We start from the raw sequence: 6,878 nt of genomic DNA, 5'->3' as shown, positions 1-6,878 counted from the left end.
AGAGTTCAGGTGAGCCTTGTGTTCCGACGCTTAAAAGGTCATGGCTTCCGGTACCGTGGCTGCGGCTCCCGACTCCGGCTGCTTCCATGTTTCTTCAGCAAAACCAAGATTCCACTCCCTTCTGATGAGCCACCCTCCAAAACCTTCTCTTCTGATGAGAGCTCAGGGGCTGGGAATCTCCGAAACCTTCTCCGATTTAAGAAGACAAGGAAGAGTGAGCTCTTGTCTTTCTTGCCTTCGGGTTACGCATCTGCTGCTATCTTTTTCTTTTAAGTTTCTTCCTTCAATTTTCTCTTCACTAAGATGATTTAGCTTCGAGTAGAACTGGTTCGAAGCTCACTCTAAATAACAATCTGATGCATGTAATATTATGAATATTATTTCATTTTGAGCTGGATGTGTGCTTAGACAACCTGACCTGACCTAATCTTTTATCAATTGAAGAATTACCCTCCAAAAGGGAAATCCGTAGGAGAATGGAGCAATATATTTAGTAAAAAGAGAAATAATCAATTATCTAAAAGGTTGTATCTATTAACATAATATGCTATATATAATAAAAAAAACCTTTATATTAGGATTGAAATCAAATAACATTAGATTGATTTTTACAATGCATACATTTTGATATCATCTGAAAAGGATCTCTGTGATCCGGACATCTTCTTTAGATTAATGGTTTAGGAAGTTTGAGAGGGAAACTATAATCTCTCAACTGCGTCCTCAATGAGATTCGTTGTTTAGCCACCTTTAGAGGTCCTGTCTATTTATATTCTATTATAATATGGACTTCTTTTTTATTAGCCAATATCAAAATCCAATTAGTAATATTATATATAGCATATCTAATTATAAAAATCACATAATTTAACTGAATCTAAATAGAATAAGGTAACATTTCTATCCATAGAAATATATAACTATATTTAATTGTCCTCTTGATAGGTGTTGAAGTTGACCCTCGTATAAGAATATAAGTTAAGTAATGCCATCGTTATTATGGCCATGTATGGGAGGATAATATGATTTATAACACATTTCATTTTGATAACAATGGGTGCACTAGACAAAAAAAAAAAAAAAAAAATCAACGCAGTTTTGAACATATATCATTTTTAATATTGTAATTGATATTTTTAAAATAAACTACTTATGGAGAATAATAAGAATATCTCGAGATATCACATAACTATGTATATATGGATCTATATATTTTTAACCTTTTTTTCTTCGGCCAATAAAAATATATTTCTTGATTTTAACATCATACTTGCTTCTCTTTGAATCTAGTATATTAATATAGTATGAACCAAATAGCCTGAAATATTTAATTGTTTCTCACTAGATATGAACTCATATGAGATTTTAAATTGATTGGGCTAATAAAAACTTGATTAATAACATAAGTTGTAGATATCATTCCTTCTACTCGTAAGGTTCTTGGTAAATTTTTTGTATAAATCAACATTTACAAATCCACACAAGATGTCAATTTTTTTGTTATGCCATACTAATTTGTTGTTGTGTATTTACATATGTAAGTTTTCTTTTGATATCATTCTCATCATAAAAAAAAAAATCTACCAAAAATGAATTTCCTATGTGCATAATCTTTTAACTTTTCTTTCAAGAATACTTTAATATTAACTTGAACTCTAAAAATTTTAAAATGAAACTTTTGATTTTTTTTTCTTCATAAAATAAACATAAGTGAATCTTGTAACATCACCAATAAAGTCTGTGGAGTTTGAAATAAGCCTATTAGATTATTATGAATAAGTCTTAAGAAAAATTGGCATCTTAGAAATGATCTATTAAAATATTGCTTATCTGTTTTGTCATACTGACAACCTTCACTGACTTCATTACTACTAAAAGTAATAAGATTAGGAAGATTATTAAATATACTTTTTTAATTATAATTTTTAATTTAAAAATATTTATATGATCAAGTCTAACATTTTAGATTGATAAACTATCATTTATACTCATCTCATCAATGTAAGAATTAAATATTGATAAAATATATAAATCATTGATACTTTTATTAATATGTACTACATCTATATTTAATTCTTTTATGTTACGAAGAAATTTATCTTCATTAGCACGTTAAACTAAGATATCTTTATTTCCGAGACTCTATCTAATTAATTTATTTAAAAATAAAAAATAATACTTTAAATCATAACACTTCTCGTCGATCTATGCAAATTCTATATGCATCAATTCTTGTGTGGCTTCTTTTTATATATCTCTCATTTGGTCTTTACAGTCGTATATATCTCTCATTTGTTAAAGTGGCAATCATAAGTATACGTTTCTCTTCAAGGAAACATTAAAATTTTGTTATTTAAGATCATATATGCCCTTCAGAATTGTAATGCTGGTGATTGTGATTGATTAACAAAATCAAACACCAACCATAATGTATTTTGGATTCATGGTTGAGGTTGCAATTAAACCTAATAATACACCAGCGAGATCTGAATCCCTAAGATATTTCTTACTATGTTACACGGAAGATGATGAGTTAATCATGACTGTTTTCTAAGCAACAAAGTTAAGAACCAGTTTCGAGCCTTCTTCATTTCGTTTTTGCAGCAGAGAATTAGAAAAGATCCAAGATTTTATGTCGGAAATTAGAGTTCTTATTTAGTTTTCTTGTCTCTTATATCAGGAAAAGACATAATAAAAAAGATGTATGAAAATGAAAGATCAATTAAAAAGATGTCAAGAAATCGAATTTTGGTTTTCTCGTCTCTTATATCAGGAAAAGACATAATAAAAAGAAGTATGAAAATAAAAGATCAATTGAATAGAATAGGATCACTGTGTTGGGAAATAGATTTTTGGTTTTCTCGTCTCTTATATCAGGAAAAGACATTATAAAAAGACGTAGGAAAATGAAAGATCAATTGAATAGAATAGGATCACTATGTTGGGAAATAGACTTTGTTTAGTTTCTTGTATCTTGCATCAGGAAAACGACATAATGGAAATATATCCTTGTATCAGGAAAAAGTCATAATGGAAAGATTTATAATAATAAAGAATCGATTGAATAGGATCACTATGAAGCTGTTCATGAGGCTAATCACTTGTAGCTTTGTGGCAACAAGTCACTGTCGTTTCCTTTTCCATGTTCTCTTGTTGTTTTCACTATGCTGAAAGTTCAGAGAAAAAAACGGAATGGTCTTTTCTTGATGAGGCTAATCACTTGTAGCTTTGTGGCAACAAGTCACTGTCGTCCCTTTTCCATGTTCTCTTTGTGTTCTTCACTATGCTGAAAGTTCAGAGAAAAAAACGGAATGGTCTTTTCTTTCTCATCCTCTTCCTCAACTATGCTGAAAGTTCTTTTTTTTTTTGAAAAACCTTCGTTTGTTCATCCATGACATCCCTCTGCTCCTTGACACCTTTGATCTTATCAAAACAAATAGGCTCAAGATCATCGGTTGATTCAAAATAAAAACAATGACATATACTTACATTGTCTCTATCTCTACAATATATTGGCTTGATAATTATCCTTTTTAATCTTCTCAATATTATTACTCGTTTCATCTCATCAATGATGAGAAAATAATAGGATTAAATACAAATGAGAAAGAAGCTAATTCAAAATTCATAGGAGCACTAGATAATAAAAAAAATCTCAACTGCAAGTTTTGAACATGTATCATTTTTAATATTATGATTGATATTTTCAAAGTAAACTACTTGGGGAGAATAATAAGAATAAACTTCATCAATCACAATATATCGAGACATCACATAACTATGTATATGTGGATCTATACATTTTCAACCTTTTTTTTTAAGCTAATAAAAATATATTTCTTGGCTTTAGTATCATACTTGCTTTGATTGGACTAATATAAGCTTGATTAATAATATAAGTTACACATGTCATATCTTCTATCCATAAGGTTCTTAGTAAATTCTTAATATAAATCAACACTTACAGGCCGCCACAAGATGTCAAAATTTTTTGTTATGTCATACTAATTTGTTGTTGTGTATTCACATATGTAAGTTTTCTTTTATATCATTCTCATCACAAAAGGAAAAAAATCTATCAAAAATGAATTCCCTTTTATTGTCAGTCCATAATCTTTTAACTTTTCTTTCAAGAGTACTTTAATTGTTAACTTGAACTCTTAAAATTTTAAAATAACACTTTTGATTTTTTTTTTCTCCACAAAATAAACCCCAAGTGAATCTTGTAACATAATCAATAAAGTGAAATATGTAACGAGAACCTAAATATGATGAAGTTTGAAATAAGCCTGTTAGATTATTCTGAATAAGTCTTAAGAGAAATTTGCATCTTCAAAATGATCTATCAAAATATTACTTATGTATTTTGTCATACTGACAACCATCGCAGACTTCATTACTATTAAAAGTAGTAAGATTAGAAAGATTATTAAATATACTTTTTTACATCAAAAGTTTTAATTTGAGAATATTTATATGACCAAGTCTAACATTTTAGATTGATAATCCATCATTTGTACTCATCTTATCAACATAAGAATTAAATATTGATAAATTATATAAATCTTTGATCCTTTTATTAATATCTACTACATCTACGTTGAATTTTTTTGAAGTTGCGAAGAAATTTGACTTCATTAGTACATTAAACTAAGAGATCTTTATTTTCAAAACTCTATCTAATTAATTTATTTCAAAATAAAAAATAATACTTTAAATCATAACACTTGTCATTAGCCTATGCTAATTCGATGCACATCGATTCTTGTGTAGCTTGCTCGTATACATCTCTCGTTTGTTATTTAAAGTCGGATATATCTCTCATTTGTTAAAGTGACAATCATAAGTACATGTTTTTCTTCAACGAAACACTAAAATTTTGCTATTTAAGGTCGTATATGCCCTTCAGAATTGTAATGATGATGATTGTGATTGATCAACAAAATCAAACACCAACCATAATGTGTGTTAGATTCATGGTGAGGTCACAATTAAACCTAATAATACACTAGCGAGCTGAATTCTCCTTACTATTTTATATAGAAGATGATGAGTTAGTCGTGACTATTTTCTAAGGAACGACGTTAAGAACCAGTTTTGAGCCTTCTTCATTTCTTTTTGCAGTAGAGATTTCGAAAAGATCCAAGTTTTTATGTTGGAAATTAGAGATCAATTGAATAGCAGATCACTGAGAATGAAAATGAAAGATCAATTGAATAGGAGATCACTGAGAAAAAATATTATAGCGGAATAATTCTTTTCGTTTTTGTGTATCAAAATGTGTTTCTTTTCATAATATCAATTTATTATCAAATGTAATTATTAATCAGAACAATATAAACAGTAGAATAACGAATCAATCACAAAGTGAGATACCAAATTTTTTACATGAAAAATCCAATACGAAAAAAACTATGGGACCATAGTCTACTTCAAACCTTCACTATCACCAATAATGATAATATATTTACAATAAATTTTCTCTAAATAATTAGAGGATCACGATAATATCATGAACATATATCTTGGTTCAACAGTAACATATTATCATCATCATAAATATATTTAAATAAAAAAAAGATTTAGATCTCACCAAGGGGGTATATTAGAAAAGTATATTAGAGAAGATGAATTATAGATAATCATCATTAAAATTATAGATCTTATTACAAGGATTCTCTACATAAAATTTGGATCAAAATTGATAAAATTTTATCGGTTGATAGTATAACAAAAATCTCAAAACCTTAACTTTGTTCTTTTTATGCTCGGTATTGTTTCCACCATTCGCATACCTCTCAACCCGCGCACATCTTCTTCTTTTTTTAATAAATTAGATTTAAACTTAATATTCAAATCAACCCGTCCAAGACTCAACAGGGAAATAGACTTCTGGTTTTCTTATCTCTCATATCAAGAAAAAGATATAATTAAAAAGATGTATGAAAATGAAAGATCAACGAAATAGAATAGGATCACTGTCTTGCAAAATAGACTTTGTTTAGTTTACTTGTATCTTACGTCAGGAAAAAGATGTATAATATGAAAATATATCTGTCTCTTGTATCACGGAAAAAGTCATCATGAAAGGATGTATAATAATAAAGAATCAATCGAATAGGATCACTATGAAACAGTTCATGAGGCTAAACGGCTTTGTCGCAACAAGTCACTGTCGTCTCCTTTTTTTTTTTATTTCTTCCTCCTCAATCGGAAGCTAATCACTTGCATGCTTTTCATGCTCTCTTGTTGTTCTTCACGTGCTGAAAGTTTAGAGAGAAAACAAGGAATGGTCTTTTCTTTCTCATCCTCTTTCTCAACAATTTAGAATGATCTTATTTTCACAAAGAAAGGAGTTCCTTCAAAATCTCGAAACTCTTATTATAGCCGAGAGAAAATTGTGTACGCTTATACTGAAGAAGAATAATCTTAGATTGCACTTATAGCCAGCAAGTAAGATCAACAAACTGTTCCTATCTGTGCACTGTGCTGATGAATTCACTTTTCAACGTAAGGGTTTCAGAGGTAAGATAGAGGAAACACCATGAAACATGTGTCCGACGATTAAAAGCATTTGTTGGGTTGCATACAGTGACTCTTTCCCTTCCTTTTTTTTTTTCCATCCAACTGAAAAGAATTGATTAATCCTCCATTTATGACTTCAACTTCATGACCAAACAGTCGTTATCTTTTATAGCTTGGTCGACTGATACAAGCACCTGAAAAGTCAATGTGCTCATCCTTATCCGTCTAATAAGATCAATGTATTGTTTGTTTTCATATTTGATTTAGTTTTTTTATTTTTTATTATGTAGAATCTTGTAAATGCTATTACTTTACTGGACGGAAAAATTAAAATGAGAAAGTATCATCATCTG

The sequence above is a fragment of the Musa acuminata genome, chromosome BXJ3-10, assembly GCF_036884655.1.
Source record: "Musa acuminata AAA Group cultivar baxijiao chromosome BXJ3-10, Cavendish_Baxijiao_AAA, whole genome shotgun sequence".
NCBI lineage: Eukaryota > Viridiplantae > Streptophyta > Magnoliopsida > Zingiberales > Musaceae > Musa > Musa acuminata.
The sequence above is the reverse complement of the archived record's forward strand: the minus strand, read 5'-3'. Positions refer to the sequence as shown.